Source organism: Coregonus lavaretus (genome assembly GCF_964263955.1).
Source record: "Coregonus lavaretus genome assembly, chromosome: 10".
NCBI classification, from domain to species: domain Eukaryota; kingdom Metazoa; phylum Chordata; class Actinopteri; order Salmoniformes; family Salmonidae; genus Coregonus; species Coregonus lavaretus.
Window position 1 is genome coordinate 25,316,121 of NC_139997.1, and position 18,811 is coordinate 25,334,931.

The 18,811-nt window shown below is 41.5% G+C and overlaps 2 long non-coding RNA genes across 2 annotated transcripts; both read left to right on the top strand.

Moving 5' to 3' along the window:
• The first annotated feature begins 1,226 nt into the window (after positions 1-1,226).
• On the top strand, positions 1,227-4,113 carry LOC311135662. The gene is made up of 3 exons (XR_014613802.1): positions 1,227-1,257; positions 2,764-2,911; positions 3,165-4,113. It is a non-coding gene; the product is annotated as an uncharacterized lncRNA (long non-coding RNA).
• A 12,084-nt stretch (positions 4,114-16,197) lies between these two features.
• Positions 16,198-18,594, top strand: LOC311135890. The gene is made up of 3 exons (XR_014613820.1): positions 16,198-16,319; positions 17,826-17,973; positions 18,227-18,594. It is a non-coding gene; the product is annotated as an uncharacterized lncRNA (long non-coding RNA).
• Positions 18,595-18,811: the final 217 nt, after the last annotated feature.

Sequence of the window (18,811 nt, forward strand, 5' to 3'; positions counted from 1 at the left end):
AGCTCTTTTGATTCTCTCATCATTACGATCCATCTTGCTTTCTGAGGGAAACATTTCCATCAATTGATTGACACAAAACATAAAGCATATCCTGACACACACACACACACACACACACACACAAAGATGGCATCCACAATGGCACCCTATTCCCTATCTATCTATCTATCTATCTATCTATCTATCTATCTATCTATCTATCTATCTATCTATCTATCTATATATATATATATATATATATATATATATATATATATATATATATATATATAAGGCACCCTGTATATATTATACAGGTTGGGAAGGCTGTGCATCAAAAGGCCAAAGGTTACCTGCAGCAACCTGAGTGAAGAAAGCGATTGTACAGATGAAATCACATCTGAACACAGTTTATGTAGTGAATTAATGCTTGGCACGTCATAAAATGTAACCAAGCATAAACGTCACAAGCAAAAGGCTTGTTTGGATACGGTCTGTTTGTATTTTTTTGGTCATTTAGCAGACGCTCTTATCCAGAGCGACTTACAGGAGCAATTAGGGTTAAGTGCCTTGCTCAAGGGTACATCGACAGATTTTTCACCTAGTCGGCTCGGGGATTGGAACCAGCGACCTTTCGGATACTGGCACAACGCTCTTACCCACTAAGCTACCTTCCCACTGGTTGTAGCTAACTGAATAACGAAAGTGATGTGCATATATCCTACTGACTGAGAAATGGTTGTGTGGATGGTTGGTTCGACGTTTTACATAGGCCAACAGGAAATCATTAGGAATTAACCATTCCTTGCCAATATATATATATATATTTTATTTTTTTTGCACTTGGAGAAACAATCATTAAGGGACCACAATGGAAGTAGTTGGTTTTATTGTGTTGTCCCTGACACGTTTTATTTTATTAAACGGTTTTAATTATTTTATTTAAGTGTCAAATCAAATATATCTATCTGGCTTTCTATATAACTCAAATGGGCTGCTGAGGACACTTTGATCATCACATTTCAGGCACAAGTCAGCAGGTGGCAGTGTCTTTAAATGCAGCACTGCCTTAGTGCACTTCATGATCTGCAGATCAGTAATTTTGTGGTTGTGAATGTGATTTATCCAAATGCGGTAGTCCAGTACATTTGTTTTGGCTTAGCAAACTAGCTACCCCCAGTTTTAGCTAAAATGTCCCCTGTAGCTCAGTTGGTAGAGCATGGCGCTTCCAACGCCAGGGTTGAGGATTCGTTTCCCACGGGGGGCCAGTATGAAAATGTATGTACTAACTGTAAGTCGCTCTGGATAAGAGCGTCTGCTAAATGACTAAATTGTAAGAAGTGTTGTGCAATATTGGAGGACAGGTGTCGTAACTGACATTTTTGTATTGTGCTTGATTATCCACTAGTAGTTTGACAAATATGCACTGAGCATCAAAATTATCTCCCGAATAGTTTTGAAAGAATTTAGGGTGAGCTGTTGTAACTTCTCAAGGGATATGTTCTGTGTTGGATTGTGATGTTATGCCTTTCATTGACGCCTGGTATGTCTGCACCCTAACACAAGGCAATGGTGTTCCGGAACTGTTGATGTATTGAAAGTACTGTTGTGTAAACAAATTGGTTGTATTATCACCTCCCGCAATATAAGGGACATGTAAGCATTTCTTCCTTGAGTTCTTCCCTATGAAATCAGAGGTGGATCTCCCCTGCAGCTGCTCGTATTAAATATGTTTCTATTATATCGTCAAATAGCCTCTGCCTTAATCTTGGATCGAATTTTCCACAACAATGTGGTTCAGAGGTTCAAGAGTTCACGAGTGGCATTGTTTCTGTCATTATAGTATCCTTTGTTTTGTTTACTGTAACTACATATTTCGGTTTATCAGAGGATGCCTTCAGTCTTGGAACTACAGTTTTTGGCAATGGGCATGGTAAATTAGCAAGGAGGGGCTAGGTGAATCAAGAGTCATATGCTCGGTAGCTAGCTACTTTGAATGGGAGTGTTGTAACGTTATCTAGCTTGCTACAATTTGTAGCTAACGTTAAAGACGTAAAAGATGGTGCCAGTAGGCTACAGCGGCAAGCAAGAGCACAACACATCAATGCCACTGATGTCTGTCAACCCTATAATTTCCGTTTTAATCCTGTCCTATTCCAGTACACAAACTCATCACATATTCCTTCCGCTACAAGACAGTGACCCAGCTACTCCTAAGCATTGGGGTTCTGGTGCCCCTCTGTGGTGGTATTGAGAAGAGTGTGGGCACTGTTCGTGTCCTCATGTTTCAGCTGCTCTCTATCAGCACAGGGGTGTTGTACACCATCCTGGGGCTGGTACTGTTTGGTGCATCTTCCCAGAATCAAGTGGAGGGGTTAGTTCCTGTATCCCTCTCCCTTATGGGTATGGCCACAGTGCACTCCCGTATGGTTAAGGGCTTTCTTTTTGGAGTCAGTGTATCCATGTTAGCCCTGCCCTGACTGTTTCTGCTCATCGTAATACTTTTGGTCCCACAAACTGTCTTCCTCTGCAACGTCATCATTGCAGGGCAGGATCTGTATCCTTACTCCAACCTCATTGTGGTTGAAAATAACTGTGATACACTCTGCAGTGTGTCACAGCTTTAAGTGTGCGTAGTAGTATAGTTAAGTTGTAATATTTGTGTGTGTTGTATATGCTTGAAATGTTTGTTGAGTCCTCATGCTGAACATTATGGGATGTTTGGTTAGGAAAATCTTGCATCACTGCGTCACACATTCTCTTTATCTTGCTCTGGTGAAACAGACGGAAAGGGCTGGCTCTCACTTCTAGACATGTCTGATGCTAGGGCATCAGTGCTGGACAAGAAGATGCCTTTCAGGCTGCTGAGGACCATTGGTGTCCTGTATGTCCCTGCATCAACAGAGGAGAGAAGGAAGACGGTCCACCCACCGTGAGTACTGAGAAAGCGCTAAACGCATTATTTATCCTACAAGACAAGAGGTCATTAAATTAACATGATTTTTGGGTGCAAGCCAGAGAACATGATGTTCTACAGTATAATGAGGTGCAGTTTTAATAGAGGATCCTCAGCTGTAATTGAATACTGTACAATAGACACCTAGTGGTCCCCCATGATTCAATAGAGAATCACTGTTTAGTTAGATAAGCGCCCCTTAATCTCTCCACATTCTCATTGGTTGCAGAATCATTCCATCCCCAGGCTCCTACCCAGTCCACGCCCACGCTCCAGTTTCCTCCAATCTACAGGCTACCGAGACCACACCAAAGACATTTGAAGGCTGGGCCAACTCATACTATACACAGGGGAGCCCTGTTCAGCTCTCAGGTTATTATGGTCACAACCATGGATATGTCCTCAAGCATAGCTTTGGGCCAAGTCATGGACATAGTCACTAACACAGCTCCGGCCATGGACACAGTCATGGGCACACATATGCCTCTCAAACCACTAGTCACTGGGATCCAGTGGCTCAACATCTACATTCTCAACATTCCCACCTCAGTCCACTGTCTGTGTCTGTCAGTGCCCCCCAGAGTTTCACAGCAAACATGCCAGAGTCACTGCCAGGATCTGTGATGGTTCACCCAGGGGCACCTGTGTCTTCACTGACCGTTTGATGACATAGAAAACACATTGAATGACAGAGCTATCTCATATGTTATACGTTGAGATATAATATGCTTGGACATGGGGTTTGAGGCAGTACTTAAAGGTACACGGTTTCTTCACTGATGATTTTGGTTTCAAGAAACAAGCAGGCTCAAAATGTTCAAGGTCAAATCAATACAAGAAGGTTTTGATTGTCAGTTGATTGTAAGACCACTCCTTTTGGCTTGTACTTTGCGTTTTTCTACACATACTGTAGACAAATCTCTTGGCACTCTTGATATATCAGGCATTTTATATTACACTTTCACTGATTTATTCAGTTTTCCTTTACTTAACTACTTACAGCAATTAAATAGCATCCCCTCACCAGTAAATTAGATCCATTACATGCAGTTTGTTTGGCAATCAACATTATTGTAAATTGAGGAGCAGGGAGCAGTGGGTGAGGTTATCAAGAGTGTGGGCTATAAGGGCAGATTATGATGTAATCTTTAGAAAATGAGGCAGTTGTGCACAGTAAAGAGAAGCCATGAATGACAACCAAGACTAAATATAGCAAATCAATGATTATTATTTCTTTACAAATGCATGCTTTCAAGTTATACTGTTTATATACAAATAGCTATTTTGCATATACAACTGGATCAAGTGGTAAGAGTCATGTAACAGGTCATGATGGAACACGTTATTCGATATCAGTAATGCAAGAGAAAAAGTTAAAAGGCACACAATTCTTCAATGAAAACATGAACCCTGCCATATCACTACAATAGTTTAGGGGTTTCTCTATTAAAAGAAACACCAAAAGGACAGCTGAACATCACCCTTATATCATCCACTTCATTTCATACAGTTAATGTTCAACAGAACCTCAGAAAATTGAAGTAAATATTCTGTATTAGACCTTCAACCATCAGCATAGAAAGATAAAACCTACATAAAATGCTTACTGGGTGTACAAAACATTAGGAACGCCTGCTCTTTCCATGACATAGCTTTCACCTGGATTTACCTGGTCTGTCTATGATCCCTTGTTGATGTCACTTGTTAAATCCACTTCAATTAGTGTAGATGAAGGGCAGGAGACACATTAAAGGAGGATTTTTAAGTCTTGCTACAATTGAGACATGGATTGTGTGTGTGTGCCATTTAGAAGGTAAATGGGGAAGACAAAAGATTGAAGTGCCTTTAAACGGGGTATGGTAGTAGGTTCCAGGTGCACCGGGTTGAGTGTGTCAAGAACTGCAACGCTGCTGTGTTTTTCACGCTCAACAGTTTCCCGTGTATCAAGAATGGTCCACCACCCAAAGGACATCCAGACAACTTGACAACTGTGGGAAGCATTGGAGTCAACATGGGCCAGCATCCCTGTGGAATGCTTTCGACACCTTGTAGAGTCCATGCCCCGACGAATTGAGGCTGTTCTGAAGGCAAAAGGGGGCGGGTGGAACTCAATATTAGGAAGGTGTTCCTAATGTTTTGTACACTCAGTACTGTACTGTACACATCCCAGAATTAGTGATTATCAGAACACACATAAATGACAGTTAATAGACGTATTCATGTTATACTGCAAGTGCACATACAACCAACACATATTGCATTGCCTAAATGCCGTGGTAGTGTTCATCTAAATGTGACTAGTTGGCACTCAGCCTTACAGTCAGAGAGCATGAGAAAAGAACACCTGGACATTTTTACAGTTTACCACCATTGAATCTAAGACCTATTCTTTAATGAACCGATGAAGAACAAGGCTCAATGACTAAATAGTTACTGCAATTTAAATGTACAAATTTAACAGTACATGGTACAATATGAATGTGCTACAAGTATGCATACAGTGGAAGTCGGAAGTTTACATACACCTTAGCCAAATACATTTAAACTCAGTTTTTCACAATTCCTGACATTTAGTCCTAGTAAAAATTCAAATTCTTAGGTCAGTTAGGATCACCACTATATTTTAAGAATGTGAAATGTCAGAATAATAGTAGAGAGAATGATTTATTTCAGCTTTTATTTCTTTCATCACATTCCCAGTGGGTCAGAAGTTTACATACACTCAATTAGTATTTGGTAGCATTGACTTTAAATTGCTTAACTTGGGTCAAACGTTTCGGGTAGCCTTCCACAAGCTTCCCACAATAAGTTGGGTGAATTTTGGCCCATTCCTCCTGACAGAGCTGGTGTAACTGAGTCAGGTTTGTAGGCCTCCTTGCTCGCACACGCTTTTTCAGTTCTGCCCACACATTTTCTATAGGATTGAGGTCAGGGCTTTGTGATGGCCACTCCAATACCTTGACTTTGTTGTCCTTAAGCCATTTTACCACAACTTTGGAAGTATGCTTGGGGTCATTGTCCATTTGGAAGACCCATTTGCGACCAAGCTTTAACTTCCTGACTGATGTCTTGAGATGTTGCTTCAATATATCCACATCATTTTCCTTCCTCATGATGCCATCTATTTTGTGAAGTGCACCAGTCCCTCCTGCAGCAAAGCACCCCAACAGCATGATGCTGCCACCCCCGTGCTTCACGGTTGGGATGGTGTTCTTCGGCTTGCAAGCTTCCCCCTTTTTCCTCCAAACATAACGATGGTCATAATGGCCAAACAGTTCCATTTTTGTTTAATCAGACTAGAGGACATTTCTCCAAAAAGTACGATCTTTGTCCCCATGTGCAGTTGCAAACCGTAGTCTGGCTTTTTTATGGCGGTTTTGGAGCAGTGGCTTCTTCCTTGCTGAGCGACCTTTCAGGTTATGTCAATATAGGACTCGTTTTACTGTGGATATAGATACTTTTGTACCCGTTAACTCCAGCATCTTCACAAGGTCCTTTGCTGTTGTTCTGGGATTGATTTGCAAAGTACGTTCATCTCTAGGAGACAGAACGCGTCTCCTTCCTGAGCGGTATGATGGCTGCGTGGTCCCATGGTGTTTATACTTGCCTACTATTGTTTGTCCAGATGAACGTGGTACCTTCAGGCGTTTGGAAATTGCTCCCTAGGATGAACCAGACTTGTGGAGGTCTACAGTTTTTTTCTGAGGTCTTGGCAGATTTCTTTTGATTTTCCCATGATGTCAAGCAAAGAGACACTGAGTTTGAAGGTAGGCCTTGAAATACATCCACAGGTACACCTCCAGTTGACTCAAATGATGTCAATTAGCCTGTCAGAAGCTTCTAAAGCCATGATATCATTTTCTGGAATTTTCCAAGCTGTTTAAAGGCACAGTCAACTTAGTGTATGTAAACTTCTGACCCACTGGAATTGTGATACAGTGAATTATACGTGAAATAATCTGTCTATAAACAATTGTTGGAAAAATTACTTGTGTCATGCACAAAGTAGATGTCCTAACCGACTTGCCAAAACTATAGTTTGTTGACAATAAATTTGTGGAGTGGTTGAAAAACGAGTTTTAATGACTCCAACCTAAGTGTAAACTTCCGTCTTCAACTGTATTTTACTCTAATCTTGCTCTGCTCTCTGTATTTACACAACCTTCCTAGGGCATCTGAATAGGCGGCCATGTTGAATTTGTAAATACATTCACAGACGGCAAATATATAATGCTTTCAATGCCTTAGACGTCAAATTAGTTAATATACAAGAAAAAACGCCTTGTGGGGATCTTCACAGCATGATAAATGTCCTGACGCAATATTTCATATCATAATCACCTCTGTTTTCGCCTACATGGGACCAACACTTTACAAAATATATCCAGCCACCAGAGGTTACACCACCTCAGGCTAGGGAATGAATAAAGCGAACAATAATAAAACATTCCAAACCCCTTATTACAGTGAGAGGCACATCTAATCTATTAACAATAATACAACTATACACATAAAAAAAGAAAACCGAAATAGATTTCACTCTGACTTAACCTTACGCTCAGTGACATGCGTTGAGGTCGGTGGCTATTATCAAAGCCAGATTTACTCACAAATAAACCTTGATGAAGCCCAAGTTCACCGTAGAATAGGTTACAGTAGCTCCAACAACCAGAGTGACATAGGCTATTAACTGAAATTGACAAACAATTTTAACCAAATGTAAATAACAATGTAGCCAAGCTACACAAGCGATAGCCTCTGATGGCGGCATACTTCATATAATCCGATAAAATGACACACTGTTAAGCTCAGCCATAAATCGATGTAGCATCCACAGTTATAACTGATAGGTGGCACTAAAAGACCAATATATGGACACATAGACTTTATTGCACATTTATTAAAAATAAAAAAATGAAAATACCTTATTTACATTAGTATTCAGACCCTTTGCTATGAGACTCGAAATTGAGCTCAGGTGCATCCTGTTTCCATTGATCATCCTGAAGATTTTTCTACAACTTGATTGGAGTCCACCTGTGGTAAATTCAATTGATTGGACATGATTTGGAAAGGCACACACCTGTCTATATAAGGTCCCACAGTTGACTGTGCATGTCTGAAAAAAAGCCATGAGGATGAAGGAATTGTCCGTAGAGCTCCGAGACAGGATTGTTTCGAGGCACAGATCTGGGGAAGGGTACCAAAAAATGTCTGCAGCATTGAAGGTCCCCAAGGAGACAGTGGCCTCCATCATTCTTAAATGGAAGAAGTTTGAAACCACCAAGAATCGTCCTAGAGCTGGCCGCCCGGCCAAACTGAGCAATCGGGGGAGAAGGGTCAAAGAGGTGACCAAGAACCCGATGGTCACTCTGACAGAGCTCCAGATTTTCTCTGTGGAGATGGGAGAACCTACCAGAAGGACAACCATCTCTGCAGCACTCCACCAATCAGGCCTTTATGGTAGAGTGGCCCGACAGAAGCCACTCCTCAGTAAAAGGCACATGACAGCCCGCTTGGAGTTTGCCAAAAGGCAGCTAAAAGACTCTCAGACCATGAGAAACAAGATTTTCTGGTCTGATGAAATCAAGATTGAACTCTTTGGCCTGAATGCCAAGCGTCAAGTCTGGAGGAAACCTGGCACCATCCCTACGGTGAAGCATGGTGGTGGCAGCATCATGCTGTGGGGATGTTTCTCAGTGGCAAGGACTGGGAAACTAATCAGGATCGAGGGACAGATGAATGGCGCGAAGTATAGAGAGATCCTTGATGAAAACATCTCCAGAGCACTCAGGACCTCAGACTTCGGCGAAGGTTCACCTTCCAACAGGTCAACGACACAAAGCACACAGCCAGGACAATGCAGGAGTGGCTTCGGGACAAGCCTCTGAATGTCCTTGAGTGGCCCAGCCAGAGCCCAGACTTGAACCCGATCGAACATCTCTGAAAAGACCTGATAACAGCTGTGCAGCAACGCTCCCCATCCCCATCCAACCTTACAGAACTTGAGAGGATCTTCAGAGAAAAATGGGAGAAACTCCCCAAATACAGGTGTGCCAGACTTGTAGCATCATACCCAAGAAGACTCGAGGCTGTAATCGCTGCCAAAGATGCTTGAACAAAGTACTGAGGAAAGGGTCTGAATAATATGTACGTGTGATATTTTCAGTTTTGGGGGGGCTTTTCATACTTTTTATTTTTATCGATTACCACAGGGTAAGCATTGCCTACCCTGACTGCATGTCACTGCCTGCATTAAATTACTAGCAAGTATCCATCAGGACAACCAACTATAGATGTTTGTAATGTATAAAGTTTAATTAGGAGAGGGAGACAGACCGTGTTCACCATGGCCAGCGCCAGGCCACTCTGTGGCGGTGCCAGCAGGGCTGGTTACTGAGGCAGGTGCAGCAGACTCCCAGACGGGCAGAGGGGAGCGCCAGCACTGACAGTTTCCTGGCAACCTCACTCCTCTCGGACACTTTACTATACATGCGATTGAGACGCGCTCAGCAGTGAGTGAGCTGCACACACCTTAGGGGGAAAAGAGGAGAGATGAGAGGAAAAGAGTGAGGAGTCTCATCTTACCCAAGAACAGGCTTGATACAACCTGGACTTTACTAGGTAGACCTGTGCTCATCTCATTTCTCCCAAAGGTAAAAATGTAATAGACCAAATGATAGCAGAGTAATGTTTCATACAAAACATGGGAAATGAAGGTATACAAAGCCTCACAAACACTTTTCCAATTAGAGAACAAATCCATTGTTTACCAGACTACTGTAATATGTTTTTCGCTCAGCATATTGTGTACGAGCATCTTGACATTTTGTAATTCTTTCTCAATTATTTGTATTTGGACATGACACTCCTTACCCAGGACATTATAGACAGCCCCTTGCTGACTGAAGCCTCCCAGCTGGTCCAGAACACTCTGCCTCCTCTTCTTCAGGGTGCTGGCATCAACAAATACCCTGCACACAAGACAAGCACGGTGACGTCAAACAAACAACAGAGAAAATATGGCCCAAATGGAAAGAATCCAGATCTCTAAAAGTCAGAACCTTTTTCATTCTGCTGCTTCACCCCATACTAAAAGAACATAATACCGTGGACCCCCCTGGGACTCTGATGTAAATGTAGTCCTCAAGCTCAGGGGATCCACCAATGAAGAAGCGTCTCAGTTCTGACACTGTTCCTGTGGTCTCCACGTATGACACATTATTGTATGCTTCCCTATGGGATACAGACACACACAGTCAGAGTAGATCATCATTTACGCTACTTTCAGAAAACAATTCTGACTGTCATTATACACATATACACACCTTACCAGGGGTGGAAGGAATGACCAGGTAGCCATAGCCTTCATTTCTGTAGTGCTGCCAGAAGTACAGAACTGGCCATTGGGGGAGGGATTCTATTATAAAATAATTAATAATAATGCATGTTACAAATTCCATTTTATGATAACTGTTATCAGGAATACAATATAAACTAAATATTTATATTGAAATAAATATTAATACAATATACACTCACCCTCTATCTCATCCTGTCTGACGATGTTCTGGCCCATATCTAGCCACTTCGAAAATAACATCTACTCAACTAAGATGCATCTAACTTCATCTTGCTGTTTCAAAACAGTGTTAATACCTGATTGAGCCGGTGAGTTGAGGGTGTCCAGCTCAATGCCTTTCCTCTCCGGTTGAGCCAAAACCTTTTGCTGAAGGTGTTGGGAGAGGGCTGCTGTAGAGGTGACTCTCTGAATACGGATCCTGTAAACACCATTGTAAATATAAACAAAGTAAACAACATTCTAGCTAACTATTTGCCATGTTTCCCTGGCAAACTCAGTCAGGGTTCAGGTCAAACAATATAATGGGTGTTCATCGTCATCTGCTTTTAGAGCTAACTTTATGGCAATACAAGGAATAAAAGCCACACAAAGGCCAACTGCAACTTACTTAATTGTAAGGTATTTCACAGTATCCCGGGTGTCAGTGCTCCAGCCGTCTGCCATGTTGTAACGTTAGGAACCTTTTTGATGGCTAGCTAGGTTAGTAGCAACGGACACACACGCGCGCTCTGTATAAAGCAGCAAGATGGTTACCAGCAGGATATTTAGCCAATTCGCTAGCTAGCCAATTTTGCAGCTAGCTAGTACTTTTCACAAGCGTCTGCTCTTTGCATAGGAACAACAGTCTTTTTTTTGTGTGTGTATTTCTAAAAATATATATATTTTAAATGTATTTTTCATTAAATTGTTTATATTGATTAATTTTGTTTTTGTTGTTATTATTATTTTATTTTATTTTTATTAACAACAAATCAATACAAAAAGTACATGGGGAACACAAATGTATATAAAGAAAATACAAAGGACATTTGCGCTAGGTGGTACAATATCACATTACACAAGGACATTAATGGACAACTATTTATTGGTGCACTACTGCCACCTATCGTTGGATCCAGTCCAGGACAGCAGAATAAAAAACACCCACTGATAATATGTAACGTTTACATTTTACATTTACATTTAAGTCATTTAGCAGACGCTCTTATCCAGAGCGACTTACAAATTGGTGCATTCAACTTAGCCAGTGTAATGTCAGAACAATAATTGTTCCCGTGCTGTAAAAGGTTTAAGAACCATTGATGTAATTAAGAAAAATATCTGTCTGACACAAATAATTGCAATTTCTAAAGTTTTATTGGAAATACATGTTTCAAACAGCACAAGTCAAGTACAGATGGGTGTAGCTACATCAGATAAATTCTAATTTAGTTTAAATGTGATGCAGTCCTCCAGTCCCAGTTCATATGCACACTTTTGACATGCTTCAGACCAGATGCATGCTCCACTTCTGTGCACAATGTTCATGAACTTGCATACATCACAGTGTTTCAAGCTTATGCATTCTGCATCTCTCAGCTGTCTTTCATCTGAAGCCATATCCTCCAGGGTCTAAACAGGTGTAGGTTTCCGTCTCTGTGTGGGAGACCAGATATTGCAAGGAGGCCAGTAAGGGGCCCTCTTCTCTTCCCTTTGGCCAAAGGAGACATAAGACCCCAATACCAGTGACACTGCCCTGCGGCCGGTGCTGTCCTTTGGATGAGACCGCGTAGACAGAGGTCTTATCTCTCTGTTGTTACTAAACATCTCATGGCACTTATGGCATGAGTAGGGGTGTTGACCCTGCTTCTCCTGGCTATATTTCCAAGCCTAAGCATGGGAAAGCGCTTCTACGCACTATGTAAATCCAACTCATTATCATACGCCACCTGGGTAGGATGTATGGGGACCAATATCGTATTTGTTTTGTAAGAATGGTGCATGTCGCAAAATATAAGAATGAGACCAATATATGTATTTTGCACATTTTTTATTAATTTTTTATTTAACCTTTATTTAACCAGGTAAGCCAGTTGAGAACAAGTTCTCATTTACAACTGCGACCTGGCCAAGATAAAGCAAAGCAGTGCGATAAAAACAACAACACAGAGTTACATATGGGGTAAACAAAACATAAAGTCAAAAATACAACAGAAAATATATATACAGTGTGTGCGAATGTAGTAAATTATGGAGCTAAGGCAATAAATAGGCCATAGTGCAAAATAGTTACAATTTCGTATTAACACTGGAATGATAGATGTGCAAAAGATGATGTGCAAATAGAGATACTGGGGTGAAAATTAGCAAAATAATGTGTGTGTGTGTGGTAGTAGGAGTAATAGTTGGCCATTATTTCTTTGAACATCTCAGTTTGGGCAGCAGCCACTGAAGAAACCTGTCAATCAAAAACAACAGGAGAATAAATAGTATTATAAACTGGTTGATTCCAGCCCTGAATGCTGATTGGCTGACAGCCGTGGTATGTCAGACCGTATACCACAGGTATGACAAAACATTTATTTTTACTGCTCTAATTACATTGGTAACCAGTTTATCATAGCAATAAGGGAACTCGGGGGTATGTGGAATATGGCCAATTTACCACGGCTAAGGGCTGTATCCAGGCACGACGCTCTGCGTCGTGCTTAAGAACAGCCCTTAGACGTGGTAGGTTGGCCATATACAACACCCCCTCGTGCCTTATTGCTTAAGTTTGCATTAACACATCAGACAGCTGCTCTTTCTCTGCTACCTCATTCTATTTCTCTAATTCTCTAGTCTAGTATTCCCTGTTTATATTCCACTTCTCCCTCATTTATTTCCTCACCTCTTCCTCAGACTCTTCTTTTCCTCTTTCTTGTCCTCCTCCTTACTTTCTCCAACATTTTCTATCTGTTGCATCTTATTGGCCTTCTCTTGCTTCACTCGTTTTTTGGCCTTGCCCTTCTTTTTCTTATTGATCTTCCCTTCCTGAATATTTTGGACAAGGAGAAAAAGTAATGTAAGCTTATGGGTTTTCTCTTCTCTTGAGCTACTATATCTAGAGATATGCTATACTGTAGAAGGACATACGGACAAGATTCCCTTCTTGTATTTCCTCTCACCTGTGGGGCCACTCCTGCCATTTCCTGCGCCATTTCTTGGAGCAGCTTCCTGCCAGTCTCACTCAGGTTGGTGATGGGGGCCAGGCGAATAATCTGTACAGACAAAGGGTCAAACCATTGAGATGTGACACACACACAAACAAATGTAAGAGACGCCTACCAGTTGATGGTCCTTCAGTGGAACTTGTGGTTCCTTTGGAGGCTCTGGAAAGTCGTCAGTAGAGGCATCATTGCCATCATCACGCTGTGTGTCAGAGAGCTAGCTGGTCATAGTCCATTCTCCACATTCAGTGAAAGAGTTACTCAAATACATGGTGCAGAACTTATGGGCTCTATCAATGTAATTGTCTGCATAATTTCCAATCCGCCATATATATATATATTATTATATATTTTTTTGTATGCAGAACTTACCAGGAAGTCTGACTCATCGAAGGAGTGGAGAGACAGATCGTCGTCCTCTACCATATCCCTCACTTCAAGCTTTGTCACCTTTCCATACTCCTCATCCTTAACTTTCAGCAGTGGTGTCCTCCTTCCATGATCCTCATCATCACACTGTGTATCAGAGTCAGCTAGTCAGAGACCATCCTCCTCACAGTGATGTCACTCAACAAAGACATGGACGGTACGGTACAACTCTCTTACCTCAGATTCACAGTCAGTAAAGGAGTCGATGGAAAAGTCATCGGAGTTGGAGGACGAGATCACCTCATCATAATTTTTCTCTATCAGCCGAGTCACCCTTCCAGACTGAGGAGACAGCGAAAGGCATGTACTCATGGCAGCCATAGAATACACTGGCACCAACATGGTTTACAAGTAGTGAGTAATACATGGGTAACTGAAAATGCAAGTGTATTGAAATGCAATAAATGCAACTCCAATAACATTAGGGATAGAGATAAAGACCTTCCATAGTATAGGAATCTTTAAAATGTCGAATGGATGATTATCAATTCAACTAAGCCAACCAAAATGGCCATATGAATCAAAATATTGATCTATCTGTTGTCTCTGTGGGAACAGCATAGATGTGTGACCTGGCTGAGAGGCTCTGGATTGATATTCCATCCATCCCCAGATGTCTGGTCCTGCCCACAGCTCACAATGATTGGCTGTTAACAGTAAAAAATGAATTAAACACTGCTTTGCTCATTTTGGCCATGGAAATAACTTGAATTATGTATCAATAAATATCAAAAGTACTGTTATGTGGTTGAATTTGAATGTGACTTACAGGCCTTTTGTGGATCTTAGTGGTCTGCACTGAAGTAGACTGTCAAGACAGCATTCAATGTGGTTAGATAGGGAGGGATATCTGCATTTGCTTTTATTGTGATAACTGCAGTTTGTACATGCAGCATGTATAACTAATGCGTATGTGTTATTGTTTTCAGGTCAGATATTACTTACAGGCTTTGGCCTTCTGCGCACCTTGCCGGTTGGCCACAACACAGAATCAGGGGTGTTCACCCTCACTGGATTCAACTGTCAACACAACACTCACTTTAAAATGTGATAATATAACAAAAACAGAACAAATAAATAAATATGTTATATTTACCACATAAGGGCGGCGCCTTAAAGCTCTTTTGATTCTCTCATCATTACGATCCATCTTGCTTTCTGAGGGAAACATTTCCATCAATTGATTGACACAAAACATAAAGCATATCCTGACACACACACACACACACACACACACACAAAGATGGCATCCACAATGGCACCCTATTCCCTATCTATCTATCTATCTATCTATCTATCTATCTATCTATCTATCTATCTATCTATCTATCTATCTATCTATCTATCTATCTATATAATATATATATATATATATATATATATATATATATATATATATATATATATATATATAATATAAGGCACCCTGTATATATTATACAGGTTGGGAAGGCTGTGCATCAAAAGGCCAAAGGTTACCTGCAGCAACCTGAGTGAAGAAAGCGATTGTACAGATGAAATCACATCTGAACACATTTATGTAGTGAATTAATGCTTGGCACGTCATAAAATGTAACCAAGCATAAACGTCACAAGCAAAAGGCTTGTTTGGATACGGTCTGTTTGTATTTTTTTGGTCATTTAGCAGACGCTCTTATCCAGAGCGACTTACAGGAGCAATTAGGGTTAAGTGCCTTGCTCAAGGGTACATCGACAGATTTTTCACCTAGTCGGCTCGGGGATTGGAACCAGCGACCTTTCGGATACTGGCACAACGCTCTTACCCACTAAGCTACCTTCCCACTGGTTGTAGCTAACTGAATAACGAAAGTGATGTGCATATATCCTACTGACTGAGAAATGGTTGTGTGGATGGTTGGTTCGACGTTTTACATAGGCCAACAGGAAATCATTAGGAATTAACCATTCCTTGCCAATATATATTTTTTATTTTTTATTTTTTTTGCACTTGGAGAAACAATCATTAAGGGACCACAATGGAAGTATTTGGTTTTATTGTGTTGTCCCTGACACGTTTTATTTTATTAAACGGTTTTAATTATTTTATTTAAGTGTCAAATCAAATATATCTATCTGGCTTTCTATCTAACTCAAATGGGCTGCTGAGGACACTTTGATCATCACATTTCAGGCACAAGTCAGCAGGTGGCAGTGTCTTTAAATGCAGCACTGCCTTAGTGCACTTCATGATCTGCAGATCAGTAATTTTGTGGTTGTGAATGTGATTTATCCAAATGCGGTAGTCCAGTACATTTGTTTTGGCTTAGCAAGCTAGCTACCCCCAGTTTTAGCTAAAATGTCCCCTGTAGCTCAGTTGGTAGAGCATGGCGCTTCCAACGCCAGGGTTGAGGGTTCGTTTCCCACGGGGGGCCAGTATGAAAATGTATGTACTAACTGTAAGTCGCTCTGGATAAGAGCGTCTGCTAAATGACTAAATTGTAAGAAGTGTTGTGCAATATTGGAGGACAGGTGTCGTAACTGACATTTTTGTATTGTGCTTGATTATCCACTAGTAGTTTGACAAATATGCACTGAGCATCAAAATTATCTCCCGAATAGTTTTGAAAGAATTTAGGGTGAGCTGTTGTAACTTCTCAAGGGATATGTTCTGTGTTGGATTGTGATGTTATGCCTTTCATTGACGCCTGGTATGTCTGCACCCTAACACAAGGCAATGGTGTTCCGGAACTGTTGATGTATTGAAAGTACTGTTGTGTAAACAAATTGGTTGTATTATCACCTCCCGCAATATAAGGGACATGTAAGCATTTCTTCCTTGAGTTCTTCCCTATGAAATCAGAGGTGGATCTCCCCTGCAGCTGCTCGTATTAAATATGTTTCTATTATATCGTCAAATAGCCTCTGCCTTAATCTTGGATCGAATTTTCCACAACAATGTGGTTCAGAGGTTCAAGAGTTCACGAGTGGCATTGTTTCTGTCATTATAGTATCCTTTGTTTTGTTTACTGTAACTACATATTTCGGTTTATCAGAGGATGCCTTCAGTCTTGGAACTACAGTTTTTGGCAATGGGCATGGTAAATTAGCAAGGAGGGGCTAGGTGAATCAAGAGTCATATGCTCGGTAGCTAGCTACTTTGAATGGGAGTGTTGTAACGTTATCTAGCTTGCTACAATTTGTAGCTAACGTTAAAGACGTAAAAGATGGTGCCAGTAGGCTACAGCGGCAAGCAAGAGCACAACACATCAATGCCACTGATGTCTGTCAACCCTATAATTTCCGTTTTAATCCTGTCCTATTCCAGTACACAAACTCATCACATATTCCTTCCGCTACAAGACAGTGACCCAGCTACTCCTAAGCATTGGGGTTCTGGTGCCCCTCTGTGGTGGTATTGAGAAGAGTGTGGGCACTGTTCGTGTCCTCATGTTTCAGCTGCTCTCTATCAGCACAGGGGTGTTGTACACCATCCTGGGGCTGGTACTGTTTGGTGCATCTTCCCAGAATCAAGTGGAGGGGTTAGTTCCTGTATCCCTCTCCCTTATGGGTATGGCCACAGTGCACTCCCGTATGGTTAAGGGCTTTCTTTTTGGAGTCAGTGTATCCATGTTAGCCCTGCCCTGACTGTTTCTGCTCATCGTAACACTTTTGGTCCCACAAACTGTCTTCCTCTGCAACGTCATCATTGCAGGGCAGGATCTGTATCCTTACTCCAACCTCATTGTGGTTGAAAATAACTGTGATACACTCTGCAGTGTGTCACAGCTTTAAGTGTGCGTAGTAGTATAGTTAAGTTGTAATATTTGTGTGTGTTGTATATGCTTGAAATGTTTGTTGAGTCCTCATGCTGAACATTATGGGATGTTTGGTTAGGAAAATCTTGCATCACTGCGTCACACATTCTCTTTATCTTGCTCTGGTGAAACAGACGGAAAGGGCTGGCTCTCACTTCTAGACATGTCTGATGCTAGGGCATCAGTGCTGGACAAGAAGATGCCTTTCAGGCTGCTGAGGACCATTGGTGTCCTGTATGTCCCTGCATCAACAGAGGAGAGAAGGAAGACGGTCCACCCACCGTGAGTACTGAGAAAGCACTAAACGCATTATTTATCCTACAAGACAAGAGGTCATTAAATTAACATGATTTTTGGGTGCAAGCCAGAGAACATGATGTTCTACAGTATAATGAGGTGCAGTTTTAATAGAGGATCCTCAGCTGTAATTGAATACTGTACAATAGACACCTAGTGGTCCCCCATGATTCAATAGAGAATCACTGTTTAGTTAGATAAGCGCCCCTTAATCTCTCCACATTCTCATTGGTTGCAGAATCATTCCATCCCCAGGCTCCTACCCAGTCCACGCCCACGCTCCAGTTTCCTCCAATCTACAGGCTACCGAGACCACACCAAAGACATTTGAAGGCTGGGCCAACTCATACTATACACAGGGGAGCCCTGTTCAGCTCTCAGGTTATTATGGTCACAACCATGGATATGTCCTCAAGCATAGCTTTGGGCCAAGTCATGGACATAGTCACTAACACAGCTCCGGCCATGGACACAGTCATGGGCACACATATGCCTCTCAAACCACTAGTCACTGGGATCCAGTGGCTCAACATCTACATTCTCAACATTCCCACCTCAGTCCACTGTCTGTGTCTGTCAGTGCCCCCCAGAGTTTCACAGCAAACATGCCAGAGTCAACTGCCAGGATCTGTGATGGTTCACCCAAGGGCACCTGTGTCTTCACTGACAGATTGTTGACATAGAAAACGCATTGAATGACAGAGCTCTCATATGTTATACGTTGAGATGTAATATGCTTGGACATGGGGTTTGAGGCAGTACTTAAAGGTACACAGTTTCTTCACTGATGATTTTGGTTTGAAAACGCAAGCAGGCTCTGAAT